The sequence below is a fragment of the Ursus americanus genome, chromosome 20 (genome assembly GCF_024610735.1).
Source record: "Ursus americanus isolate L20-20 chromosome 20, mUrsAme1.1.p, whole genome shotgun sequence".
Classification (NCBI taxonomy): domain Eukaryota; kingdom Metazoa; phylum Chordata; class Mammalia; order Carnivora; family Ursidae; genus Ursus; species Ursus americanus.
The window spans coordinates 22538758-22553900 of NC_142146.1; the positions used below are offsets into that span (position 1 = coordinate 22538758).

Sequence of the window (15143 nt, forward strand, 5' to 3'; positions counted from 1 at the left end):
GTCGGTCTTTGTAGGAACAATAACATTTGTTGAAAGGAGGCCCAAAGTTACAATGCTTAGCTATTTCCAAATACAGTGGCTCCCCCTTATTTGTAGTTTTGTTTTCTACAGTTGCCTAAAGTCATCTGTGGTCTGGAAGCAGACGATCCTCCTTCTGACTATTGTCAGAAGATCATTAGTGGCTTGATCCTGCATCACACTGCTTATGTCATTCACCTCACTTCATTTCATCAGTAGGCGTTTTATTATCTCACATCATCACAAGAAGGGTGAGGACAGTATACAAAGATATTTTGAAAGGGAGAAAAAGAGAGAGACTATCTTTATGTAACTTCTACTATAGTATATTGTTATAATTGTTCTACTTTATTGTTACTCTTATTGTGTCTAATTTATAAATTAAACTTTATCATAGTTATGCATGTATAGAAAAAACTGTATAGGGTTTGTTATTATTTGCAACTTCAGGCAGCCATTGGGAGTCTTGGAATGTATGTTCTGTGGATAAGGAGGACTATTATACATAGCAAGTTCTCAGTGTATGATAGTTGTTGCTCTTTTTTTTTTTTTATTCAGGGAAATTTAAGTTGGAGCTCCAGTAGCCTCACAAGAACTGGGTGGCTTTAGGAAAGTCACTGGGCTTTTCTGGGCACCAATTTGCTTATCTGTTATATAAAGTCATGGTGTTGGAAGGTGGGTTGAACAAGAGAATTTTCAAGGCCCTTTCTAATTATATGCTTGTATGGGGAGAGAGACATCTTAAAGAATGCTTATTTGTGTCTGTTAATAGTCTTAAATCAAGTTTAAAAAATGGCATAAATATTAAAAGTAAAGCTCTCACAGTGTTTTTTTTTTTTCTTGTTAATTTTTTTAGGCATCCAAGGCATGAGAAGTGAATGTTGCTGAATTCATGAACATTTGCAAAGAATCATTAGTTTTTCAGGGCAATTGCATAAGCCTCATGCTCTCATGGAGCAATTTCAACAACTCCCAAACCCAATGACCTGTTTTCTTATGTTGATATTGGTATTCTCTCCTTTAAGAAAGTGACTCTTGAGCAAAATTTATACCAAGAATTTTTCCTTAGGACACAAATTTTCATTCATTATGTATCCGCTGATTATTTCATTTACCAAGCAGTAAAGTACAGGACACTAACCAAATCTTGGGCTCTGTGAGAACTGCAAAAGTGAATGAAATCTTCTGGTCATCAGTAATATTAAGGAAACCAAGAACCACACATTGGGAGATACAATTATCAAAAAAGTTATAAATCCCCTATTGGTCTTTTATTCTGTCTCTCTATTGATTACTCAGAAAAGGAATACTGAAAAGAAAAAGACTTGATTGAATATGCCGCTTTACAATTCATGTGCTATGTCCAAGAAGATAGGATGGACTAAAATATAATGAGCAACCTGAGTTGAAATAATCTATCAGAGTGAAAAGAGCGAAGATATTACAGGATGCTAGGGAAGTCATCCATGTCTCCAACCATTTATCTATTCATTTATTTAAGAATAATAAACATCTACTCAGTACCACATATTGTACAAGAAGAGAAAGAAAACTGGCAAGAGCTTACATTTTAGAGGGGAATGATGAGAGCAAATACTTAAGATAGACAGTGCTATCTCTTATGATGGATTGAGATGTGAAGGTACCAGGGTCACCTTCTTGGATAAAGAAATGTAATTCTGAGATCTAGAGTATAAGTAGGAGTATTCACTTAAAGAGCAGAGTGAGGAGTGAAGCAAAGGAAAGTAGGGAAAGTGCCACCCAAAAGAAATAGCAAGCCTCAAGGTCAAGAAATAAGAGATAACAAGAAAGGGAATTAATTCAGTTTTATCAAAGTGGTGACATCCCAAAAGGGAAGGAAATGGCATGGAATGTGGCTAGAAATGTAAGCAGAGAAGATCTTACAGGTCCAGTTGGAGTTGTAGGCAGAAAAATGATGCGATCAGATCTGCGTATTAAGACGATCACCTAAACTGCCGTGCGGAAAATATATTGAACCCAGTGAGACCAACTAGGAGACTGATGCAGTAATCCAAGTGAGAGATAACTTGAACTAGGAAAACATCAGTGGGTTCTGAATAGGGGCAACTTTCAGTAATTTTTAGTAAGCACCAGTAGACATAGCTTGCTGATTAGATGTAGGAATGAAAGAGAGCTTTGATAAGTTTCTGCATGGATTATGATGTGATATCATTCATTGGTTAAGATATAGTAACTATGATGCAGGATAAACAGTTATTTAGAGGAGATAGAATGGCTTCTATTTTCAACATTCTGAATTTTATATACACGTGGTATATCTAAGTGAGGTTCTCCAGTGGGTAGTTTATTTGGTTTGGATCCAAAGTTCAGGAAAAATAGAGGAACTGATTAGAGAATCATCATTATATAGAACATAATTGGTGTCAGGGGGAGTATATGAAATCATCCACTAGAAGTGGGCCTAGAAGAGAGAAGGGACCTAGTATAAAGACTTTGAATAATATTAATATTTAGTGTTAATATTTAAAATAAAGAATAGCCTAGTAAGGAGATTGAGTGGGAGTATTCAGAGATGGAGAAAAATATTTTCTATGCTGAGTGTTGCTAGAATGTTCAGATTGTCATTTACCTGTTTGTACTCAGCTCATTCCCATACTGTACACTCAGCTGTGAACTGCAGGCGAGTGGACTGCTCAAAACTACATTTCCCGGAGTTCTTTATTAGATGACATCCACTTCAGTTTAAGCAATGAGAGATGTCTGCTGGAAATTGGAAGATGTAAGGAAGGGAGAAGCTACTGAATTTTTCTGTCACTCTTTCTAGTAGATGTCTCTAACAGTAGTGATCATGTCTGCCAGGAACTGTGGGCTTTCTCAATGTCAAAGTTTCCCAACCAGTAGTTTTAATAACAACAGCATTCATTTCTCTCAGTGTCAGCTCCAAGTTTGTTCCTGAATTGTGGAAGAACTACCTCCTGCTCTATTTACCCTACCGTAGGGATGGTTATTAGTTTACTGTAGTAACTTCCTATACTAACTTGCTTTCTGTTCTTGCTTCCTAAGCTCTTCAAATGCTCACATCTGTAAACGTGGCTTGCAAGACTCTGTATCATCTTTCCATGAATAATTTTCCAGCTTCACTTTGTGCCATTCTATTTCCTCTTTTAAAATTAATACCCTGAACATATTTGAGATTATTTTAATTCTTCCATCTTTGTAATAGATTCCTTGTATTAAATCTTCGTTTGAAACACATGGCAATGTTCTTGTGTTCCTGGTTGGACCTTAATTGATTCAGAACTCCTGCTGAAGAGAGAGAACTGGTATATGTGGCTACAAAGAAGTTGTTAAGGACTTCGGCAAGAATCATTTCAGTGTAAAAGTCGGGCAAAAGTCCGATCGCTCTAGTTGAAGATACTGAATAATGATTACATCCAGCAAGCAAGGACAGACATGTTCTAGAAGTCCAGCCATAAAAGTGAGGAGAGAAATAACAGGTAGGAAAGAAGTGTCAGCCTTGTGCTGTTAAATATGGTAGCCAGTAGACACACATAGTTATTGAGCTTTTGAGTTGTGGTTAGTTTGAACTGAGATGTGCTCTAAGTAAAAAATAAACTTACTGTATTTCAGATAGTATTAACAAAGAGAAGATTTCATTAATTTTTTATTGATTATATGTTGAAATAGGAATATGTTAGACATATTACGTTTAATAAAATACTATTCGAAATCAATTTATTTTAAATTTTGTTTAATATAGTTACTAGAACATTTAAAATTATGTATATGGCTTGGACAGTGCTATTCTAGACTAAAAATGAAATAGCCAATGATGTCTTAGGCCCCTTTATGTGTTACAGTCAACAAGGTATGTGGTCTAAAGAGTTAGGCAGAGCCTAAAACATAAAATTATGCACGTGAAACAATGCTGCAGCAAAACAAACTTTGGTAAGATGGAAAAATGCTGATTGTTCCTGATATCATATTTAGAAAAAACATATAATTTTTCTCAGAAGACTCTTGAGAATAAATGATATTTGTAGGAGATGTGATCAGATTTGCACTAATTATCATGGCAGTGCACAAGGTAGAACTGGGTAAGGAGATACTGAAGTCAAGAAGATCAGTTAGAGGACATTAGCAAGAATCCTGGAGAGAGGTGATGGAGGTCTGAATTAAGATAGTGTAGATGAGATAGAGAAGATAGGGTGGTATAATGGATATTATGGAAATAGAATTGTCAAGTTTTGGATGATGACTGAATGTAGAGATTTACAGAGAAGTGTCACCACCTACCACTTTGAAATACACCATGAAGTTATATTGTGTACTCAGGTTTCAGATAGGTTTGTTTAGAAAGAGGAAATGTCAGCACTTTGGAAAATAAGTTTACTTATATTGCTAGTCTGCCAAGGAACAGAGACATCATCTCATGCTCTGATGGTGCAACCAAACCTCCTTATACCAAACTTGAAATTGACAAATAGCAATTCTGGTGGTGACAATGTTGGATACCCAATCAGGCATGTAATCAAAACATCAGCTGGTTACTAATATGATATCATTCTCAAATGATGCTGAACAACTACATGCAGTGGAAACTACCCTGGAGGTGGAGATAGCAGGTAAGGGTTCAAGGCCTGGCTCTATCTAAACAAGCCATGAAAGTGACTTTACCTAATGGAACCTTAATTCTTTCATCCATAAAATAAAGATAAAAACATCTGCCATCAGATACTTTAAAATTGCCCAAGGCCATGTAAGAGAATATACTTTATAAATAAGGAAGATTTACATAAATATACATACGGTATTTTTTTATGGCTTCTATTTCAAATTTACAGATTTTTTTTTTTTGTGGAAGTGTGAATATTTCCACAAGTGAACTTTTAATGATTAAGCTCCTACAGTGTGGAGAAAAGAAACTCTGAGCTAAAGTATCTATTAATAGGGATTCCGATAGTCAACCACCCCCATACTACATGTGTTGGTATGTGTAAGCTTGTGTGGGGAGGGATTGGTGGGTGTGTGTTTCAGAGTGGAGATGTATAAAGAAAACATCACAGCTTGAAAAAGCTATACTTGAATGTTTTGCAAAAACAGTTTCTACAATTAACCCTGCTGATCTGTTTATAAACCCAAAATAGTTTAAATACACACAGTTGCTCTCATTAATTTTTGATAAGCAATAAGACTCACAAATATTTTACTTCTAAGCATATGTTATCTGCAGTTGGCTACAGTGGCAGACATATGCTTTGACATATGATATTCCATCTTGTACCAAATGCACATGACTCACATCTAAAACAATAGCTGAACTACATGTGGGCATCTCATTGGCTCATTTATATTTGGGCTTCTCTGAATAAAATTTTAAGCCAGGGAAATACACAAATACCTAAATCTGGGACACTTCAAATTTTATGAATGTATGTTGCCTTACCATTCTTGAAACATTAATAGAAAGTAGGGGGCTGAATATCTATACAGTGTAATTTGAGTTTGTGAATTTTTTTTTTCTCCTACAACATCCATTTGTCCTCAAATAACCTACAGCAATCTGACACACTGGGCTATTTCCTGAAAATATAATTGTCAAAGTCATTCTTCTGTTTTAAGCAACCCAACCAAAATTGAATACCTTTTACATGTTTAACAAAATACTTACTACAGTGTTTTCTAAAAGTGGCATAAGATCCAAATAGCAACCCAGCACTTAGTCAATATATTTACATACAAAACAATTAACCAGTTGCTATTACATACAAAGTTCTATATTATTCAGTGAAAACTAATAGGTTCTATCATTAGTCTCTGTCCAACTTGAATCCCGGAACACTTAAGGAGTTATAGGATAGCATAAGGAATGATACAGTAAGGAAATAATGGCTGACCTGAGTATAAACCACAGGTAAATTAAGAATATCTGAAGAAAAAAAGGAAGGTATGCCAATTGTAGATAAAAACATGAACCAATGTGTGAAGGTTTGGTTCAGTTTTTGTGCCAATTGCAAGGGCAAACTGGTGTTAACAAGGTAGAAGCATTTGGGGAAGAATTTGTCTAAGTTAAATGTACCCAGAGACCAGGGGAAGATGGCAGTGGAGTAGGAGGACCCTAGGGCCTCATCATCCCATGAACACAAGTAGGTATTATCAAATCATTCTAAATACCCTAGAAAGAGACCTGAAGACTGGCAGAAAAAATTCCACAACTAAAGGGAGAGAAGATGCCACATCAAAGAAGGTAGGAAATGCAGATATGTGGTTTAGGGGAGAAACGGATCATAAGTGCTACGGACAGGAGGAAGTCATAGTTGCAGAGAAGGGTGAGAAAGAGAGGAGTACACACAGGAGAATGTTTCCCCAAAGCCATTGGCTTGGAAAAAGAAAGGGGCTAAATTTTTGAGTTCTTGGAATCAGCGGGGATTATAGCCTAGAGTTTTAAAGGTCAGTGGACTTGGCTGGCATAGAGCCCAGAGAGCACTGCACTCCTCCTGGAGAGAAGGCAGGCAAACAACCCACAGGTAGAAAGCATGGAAACAGTGATCACCTAGGGCACACACGAGGAGATTAGAGTGTGTCCCTGAGAGGAAGTGTTCATGGAGATAGATACCTCTCTGGGAATAAAGGAGCTGGCTAGTACCATTTCTCTCCCCTGCCCCTCACCATAAACACAGAGCCACAGGTGGGAAGCAGCACAGCACCAACCCTGGCTGCCTAACTTGCCTACACTAAGCCCCACGCTCCTGCACTCTGGTGGAACTGCCCTTCTCAGTCACGCTTGCCTCAGTCTCAGGGCATCAGGACCCTCCCCAAGAAGATAAGCACAAGCCCTTTTCCACACCTGTCTCCCGACCAAAGAGTTCTGCAGGGCCGTCAGTTGCAGTGGAGATGGTAACAAGTCTCATTTCACAAGTAGACCACAACACTCGTATTTAAAACTCACCACGTTCAGGCCAGGGACAAACACTGCCCACAGCAGGCAAAGAGGGTTTCTGCAGATGATTGGCCTGAAGGACAGAGCAGCCAGAATACAAAAGCAGAGTGCACACAGCACACACCAGAGATACTCCCTGAAGTGCCAGGCCCTGGGCAATACATGACCTTTCCATAAGGCTATTGCTTTCAGGAGCAGGAGACATAACAGGCTTTCCTAACACAGATAAGAAGGCAGAGACTTAGACAAAATGTGAAGATGGAGGAAATAATCCCAAATGAAAGAAAAAGATAAGGACACACCAGAGATGTAAGTAATATGCCTGATGGAGAATTTAAAGCAATGATCATAAGGATACTCACTGGGCTTGAGAAAAGAATAGAAGACATCAATGAGACCCTTACCACAAGATAAGAGTTAAAAAAGAATCAATCACAGATGAAGAGTGTAATAAACAAGATTAGAATCACACTTGATGCAACGAATAGCAGGCTGGAAGAAGTAGAGGAACAAACTAATGACAAGGAAAACAAAGTACTGGAAAGCAATAAAGCTGAACAAAAGAGAAGGAATTATGCAACACGAGAACAGACATTAGGAACTCAGTGATTCCATCAAATGTAATAACATTCCTATTATATGAGTCCCAGGAGAAGAAGAGAGAGAAAGGGGGGCAGAAGATTTATTTGAAGAAATAATAGCTGAAAACTCTCCTAATCTGGGGAAGGAAACAGACATCCAGATCCAGGAGGAACAGAAAACTACCTTAAAAATCAACAAAAGCAGGCCAACACCAAAACAAATTGTAATTAAATTTGCAAATTATAGTGATAAAGAAAAAATCTTAAAAACATCAAGACAAAAGAAGTTCTTAACTTACAAGGGAAAACCCACAAGCATAGCTGGAAATTTTCAACAGAAACTTGGCAAGCCAGAAGAGAGTGGCATGATATATTCAAAGAGCTGAATAGGAAAAATCTGTAGCCAAGAATACTATCCAGCAAGGCAATCATTCAGAATAGGAGAGAGAAAGTTTATCAGAAAAACAAAAACTAAAGAAATTTATGACCACTAAACCAGCCTTGCAAAAAATATTAAAGGGGCCTCTGAGTGCAAAGGAGAGCCCAAAAGTGACAAAGACAAGAAAGGATCAGAGCAATCTCCAGAAGCAGTGAGAAAACAAGTAATAAAATGGCAATAAATACATATCTATCAATAATTACATTGAGTGTGAATGGACTGATGCTTCAATCAAAAGACATAGGGTATCAGAATGGATTAAAAAAAAAACAACCCAAGAACCATCTATGTGCTTTCTACAAGAGACTCTTGTTAGACCTAAAGATACCTGTAGATTGAAAGTGAGGAGATGGAGAAACATTTATCATGCAAATTGATGTCAAGAGTTTCAATACTTATATCAGAGAACCTAGACTTTAAAACAAAGACTGTAACAAAGACAAAGAAGGGAACTATGTAATAATAAAGGGGACAATCCAACAAGATGATATAACATTGTAAATATTTATGCATACAACATGGGAGCACCCAAATACATAAAACAACTAATAATAAACATAAAGGACCTAATCCATAATACAATAACAGGATGGGGATTTAACAACCACTCACATCAATGGACAGATCTAAATAGAAAATCAAGGAAACAATGGCTTTGAATGATACACTAGACCAGATGGACTTAACAGATACATTCAGAACATTCCATCCCAAAACAACATAATACACATTCAAGTGCACATGGGACATTATCCAGAATATATCACATATCACGCCACAAAACAGACCTCAACAAATCCAAGAAGATAGAAGTCATACCATGCACCTTTTCTGACCACAGTGCTAGAAGTCAACAATGAAAAAAAAATGGAAAGAATACAAATCAATCAATCAAAGTTAAACAACATGCTATTTAACAAGGAATGGGTCAGTCAGGAAATCAAAGAAGAAGTAGAAAAATAAACAGAAACAAATGAAAATGAAAACAAAAAGTCCAAAACCTTTGGGATGCAGCAAAAGTAGTCACAAAAGGGAAATATATAGCAATACAGGCCTACCTCAAGTAGCAAGAAAAATCTCAAATACCCAACCTAACCTTATACCTAAAGGAGCTAGAAAAAAATCAAATAAGTTAAGCCTAAAGCCAGCAGAAGGAAGGAAATTATAAAGACTAGAGCAGAAATAAATGACCTAGAGGCACCTGGGTGGATCAGTCAGTTTAGCATCTGCTTTCAGCTCAGGTCATGGTCTTAGAATCCTGGGATCAAGCCCCGCGTCAGGCTCCCTGCTCAGTGGGAAATTTGCTTCTCCTTCTCCCTCTGTCCCTCCCCCCCACCCCCGCTTATGCACTTTCTAATAAATAAATAAAATGTTTTTAAAAAGAGAAGAAAAAAGAAAGAAATGACATAGAAACTAAAAAAACAGTAGAAAAGATCAATGGAACCAGAAGAGGATTCTTTGAAAAAATTAATAAAATTGATAAATCTCTAGCCTGATTTATCAAAAAGAGAAGAGAAAGGACCCAAATAAATAACAAATGAGAGATGAGAAATAACAACAAACACCACAAAAATACAAAAAATCATAAGAGAATATCATGAAAAACTATATGCCAACAAAGTGGGACAATTTGGAAAAAATGGATAAATTCCTAGAAACATATAAACTACCAAAACTTAAATAGGAAGAACTAGAAAACATGAATGGATCAATAACCACTGAAGAAATTGAATCACTAATCAAAAAACTCCCAACAAACCAAAGTCCAGGGCCAGATAGCTTCACAGGTGAATTCTACCAAACATTTAAAGAAGGGTTAATACCTATTCTTCTAAATCTATTCCAAAAAACAGAAAAGGAAGGAAAACTTCCAAATTCGTTTTATGAGACCAGCATTACCCTCATAACAAAACCGAAAACATGACACAAAAAATGAGAACTACAGACCAATATTCCTGATGAACATAGATACATAAATCTTCAACCAAATACTAGCAAACTGAATCCAACAACACATTTAAAAAAATCATTCATTGTGATCAAGTGGGGTTTATTCCTGGGTTGCAAGGTTGATCCAATATTTGCAAATCAATCAACATGATATATCATATTAGTAAAAGGATAAGACCTTAGATCATTTCAATAGATACAGAAAAAGCATTTGACAAAGTCACATGGTCTACAGTCTATGGTCAGGAACAAGACAGTGATGTCCACTCTCACCACTTGTATTTAATGTAGTACTGGAAGTACTAGCCACAACAATCAGACAACAAAAAGAAATCAAAGGCATCCAAATCAGCAAAGAAGTAAAATTTTATTATTCTTAGATGGCATGATACCCTGTATAGAAAACCCAAAAGACCACCAAAATACTGCTAGAAATGATACATGAATTCAGTAAAGTTGCAAGATACAAAATGAACATGCAGAATTCTGTTGCAGGGTGCCTGGCTGGCTCAGTCAGTGGAGAATGCTACTCTTGATCTCAGGGTTGTGAGTTTGAGCCCCACATTGGGTATAGAGATTACTTAAAAATAAAATCTTTAAAAACATCTGTTGTATTTCTATACACAAATAATGAAGGAGCAGAAAGAGAAATTAATGGAACATTGCATCAAAAACTGGGGATGTACTGTATGGTGACTAACATAACAAAATAAAGAGAAATTAAGGAATCAATCTCATTTACAGCTGCACCAAAAACAGTAAGGTACCTAGGAATAAACCTAACCAAACAGGTAAAAGACCTATACTCTGAAAACTATAAAACACTGATGAAAGAAATTGAAGATGACACAAAGAAATGGACATTCCATGCTTATGGATTGGAAGAACAAATATTATTAAAAGTCTATACTAGCCAAAGTGATCTATACATTTACTGCAATCCCCATCAATATACCACAACTCTTTTCAAAGAACTAGAATAAACAACCCTAAAATTTGTATGGAACCACAAAAGAAGACCCTAAATAGCCAATGTAACCTTGAAAAGCTAAGCAGACTGGAGGTATCATACAATCTGGACTTCAAGTTATATTACAAAGCTGTAGTAATTGAAAGAGTATGGTACTGGCATAAAAATAGACACGTAGGTGAATGGAAGAGGATAGAAAATCCAGATATGAACCCACAACTATTTGGTCAACTAATCTGTGACAAAGCAGGAAAGAATATCCTATGGGAAAAAGTTTCTTCAACAAATTGTGTTGGGAGAAGTGGACAGCACCACACAAAAGAAGGAAACTGGACCACTTTCTTACACTGTACACAAAAATAAACTCAAAATGGATTAATGACCTAAATGTGAGATTTGAAACCATAAAAATGTGAGAAGACAATACAGAGAGTAACTTCTTTGACATTGGCTGTTACTTCTTTCTAGAGTCTCCTGAAGCAACGGAAACACAAGCAAAAATAAACTATTGGTACTACATCAAAATAAAAAGCTTATGAACAGCAAAGGAAACAATCAAAAAGGTAACCTTCAGAATGGGAAAAAATATTTGCAAATGACATATCTGATAAAGGGTTAGTATCCAAAATCTATAAAGAACTTATAAAATTGACACCCACAAAACAAATAACCAGTTAAAACATGGACAGAAGACATGTAGAGATATTTTTCCAAAAGAAGACAAAGATAGCCAACAGACACATGAAAAAATGTTCAGTATCTCTGATCATCAGGAAAATACAAATCAAAACTACAATGAGATATCGCCTCACAGCTATAAGAATGGCTAAAATCAACAACACAAGACACAACAGGTGTTGGTGAGGTTGTGGAAAAAGGTGAAGCCTCTTGTATTATTGGTGGGAATGAAAACTGATGCAGCCATTCTGGAAAACAGTATGGCGGTTCCTCAAAAAGTTTAAAATAAAACTACCCTGCAATCCAGAAATTGCCCTACTAAGTATTTACCCAAAGAATACAAAAATACTAATTCAATGGGATACATGCACCCCAATGTTTATAGCAGCATTATCTACAACAGCCAAATTATGTCCATTGACTGATGAATGGATAAAGAAGGTATGGTATATGTTGGAATGTTACTATATTACTCAGCCATAAAAAAAATGAAATCTTGCCATTTGCAATGACACAGATGGGGCAAGAGAGCTTTATGCTAATAGGTAGTTGGTGAAAGACAAATACCAGATGACTTCACTCATATGGGGAATTTAAGAAATAAAACAAATGAGCAAAAATAAAAAAAGAGAGAGAGGCAAACCAAGAAACAGACTTTTAACTATAGAGAACATACTGATGGTTACCAGAAGGGAGTGGGGGATGGGCTCAATGGATGATGGGGATTAAAGAGTGTACTTGTTGTGATGTGCACCAGGTGTTGTATGGAAATGTTGAACGACTACATTGTACATCTGAAATTAATATCATGTGGTATGTTTATTTACTGGAATTTAAATTAAAACTTAAAAAAGTTACCTAAAGACCTATTTCTAAGGAATTTGGTTGATAGAAGTAATGAAAATTGTTGGGTAGACATTTGAGAACCATGTCAGTTCCTAATAATAGAACAGTGGGAATAGGACCAGATTAGTCTGGAGCAATGTTCAATGAAGATTAAAGGCAGAGAATAATATCACCAAAACACTGATATAGGTTGTTTCTACTGTGGCTCCCCTTCTTTAGAAGAGCTAAGGGCTATTCATGGACAAGACACTACTGAAAGAATCCTAGAAGAAGGGAGGGAGGCTGAAACACCTTACTACATCACAGAGACCAAGACAGACTGTGTTAGAAAGGTAAGAGGAACAGCTGCTCACTGACCACACGGCCCCTCCCTCAGGCCAGTGCAGCACAATGCAGAGACGTCTCCCCTGAGACTACCATTCCTCCAGTGGGATAACAGAGCGCATCTGGTACCCCCGGCATTGTGGATTGCTTTGTGGGAGCCTCTACCTTGGTTTCACCCCATAAGACTTTCAAAGGAATTTATAGGGTTCCCTGATTGTGATGGAAAAGCAAAGACAATAAGCAGTTGGATCTGAAGACCAAATTCCTACCTGCATTGCCGAAGTGGTAGTCCTCAACAGTGTCTTTGTTATCTGCGGAACTAATTTAGAGGCACACTCTGACCAAGGAATGTGGCAGGATACAGCTCTGCCTAATTTGAGTCCCCAAATGAGTAGTTTTCCTGGTCCTAGAGCCTGGTCTCACCACACCCGGGCAGCTGAGTCATAGCTCCACCCACTTTGGAAATGGCTCCCACCCTCTCTCCCAACCAGAAAGGCAGTTAGGGAGTTACCTGAAAGTGAGGAGCCTGAATCACAATGGCACAATGCCTGCTGTGAAGTGTCTAAAAGGAAGGCTGGTGAGAATACTCAGAGCTGCATAACACAGCAACTCTTGAGCTGAGAGGTGACTGGGCAAACTGATTACCCCCAGAGCAAAGCCATGTCCCTGTTGAGCCAGGGAATGTGAGCATGTGTTGGCTTGAGTCAAGATCAGAAATAAAAGCGGTAGTGGTCCTGGAGATGCTTCCCCCTCCCCATGCCTGGGCAGGGAAACTAAGTCATAGCCTTATTTATTGTCGAATACAGCCTTCAGCCTGCACAATCAAGGAACCTTCCTAGAGCTACATAGCCCATATGACAGCCCTGTTTATAGTGGCACTAGAACAGAGAGCACAACCTGTGGCTTTTCTTGTCTGTAGAACCAAACTAGTTTTTTTCACCTGACCAGGACACTCAGTGCATACTCTTGTCTGATTTGGGTCCCCAAATAATGAGCTGTGGAGGTCCTGGGTCTTATCCTGCTGCCCTGCCAGGGCAGAAGCTAATTCATAGCATCGATTACAGCTAAGTATAATACTTGGTAATAATCATTTAGTAAGCCTGACCAGAGAATTTAGGCAGCTGAGAAGCCCATCTTGTAGCCTCAGTTGGGCAGGGAAACAAGCCAGCAGTCCTATCCAGTCGTTATCCGTCACTGGCACACAAAAACACCCCCTTTCCTGACCAAGAGCATAAATAGTTGCCTTGCCCCAAACAGAACCTAATAGAAGTTCCCACCTGCCCCAGAACACTGCCAGCAGACACATCCAGAAATCAAAACTGAACTGACTGGTGAAAAACTGTGTCTGCCAAAGAAATTTTGTGAAGTCTGGAAGAGAAGACCGCTTAACTAAAATGTGAAAGTGACAACGTAAGGAATCAGGAATCATGAAAAATCAGGTAAATCTGATACCACCAAAGGAACTAATAACGCTGTAATATTTGTTCTTAAATGAGCGTCTATAAATTGTCAGGCAAAGAGTGCAGAATAATTCTCTTACAGTAGTTTAGCAAAAGAATCAAGGGTAGCCTACTCTACTTGCCTTAAACAAAACAGACTTTAAACTAAAAATGGCAAAAAGAGACAAAGGTCATTTATAATGATAAAGGGGGTCAACATACTAAGAAGCTATAACGATTGTAAATATTTATGCATCCAACAACAGAGCACCTAAGTATGTAAAGTAGACGCTAACAGTACTAAAAGGAGAAATAAACAACAATATAAGAATATTTAGGATTTTCATATCTCACTCTCAATAATGGAAATATATATTTTTTAAGATTTTACTTATTTATTTGACAGAGCACAAACAGGAGGAGCAGGAGAGGGAGAAGCAAGAGAGGGAGAAGCAGGAGAGGGAGAGGCAGGAGAGGGAGAGGCAGGAGAGGGAGAAGCCCCACACCAGCAGGGAGCCTGATGTGGGGCTCAATCCCAGGACTCTGGGACCGTGACCTGAGCCAAAGGCAGATGCTTAACTGACTGGGCCACCCAGGCACCCAAATAATGGATAGATCTTAAACACAGAGAATCAATAGGTAAACAGCAGATTTAAACAACACTGTAGACCCAATGAATCTAACCTATACAGAACATTCTATGTGACAAAGGAGAATGCACATTCCTCTCACGTGCCCATGGGACATTTTCTAGGAGAGATCATATGTTAGGCCTCAAAGCAAGTCAGCAAATTCAGGTAGACTGAATTCATATCAAGTATCCTCTCTGACCACAATGGCACAAAACTAGAAATCAATAACAAGAAAAAAAAAACTGAAATTCATGAAGACGTAGAAATTAAGCAACATTATCCTGAATAACCAATAGATCAAGAAGAAATTGAAGGGGAACTAAAATAGTTTCTTGAGACAAATA

The 15143-nt window shown here is 37.6% G+C and overlaps 2 long non-coding RNA genes across 2 annotated transcripts in view; one reads left to right on the forward strand and one right to left on the reverse strand.

The window, feature by feature from the left end:
* Positions 1-3734, forward strand: part of LOC123788335 (uncharacterized) — a 144691-nt gene extending 140957 nt beyond the window's left edge. Inside the window, exon 5 of the long non-coding RNA XR_006778473.2 lies at positions 875-3734. This is a non-coding gene — a long non-coding RNA (uncharacterized LOC123788335). The remainder of the gene's footprint in view (positions 1-874) is intronic.
* LOC123788336 (uncharacterized) overlaps positions 1-15143 on the reverse strand; it is a 603154-nt gene that overhangs the window by 22471 nt on the left and 565540 nt on the right. The window lies entirely within an intron of this gene.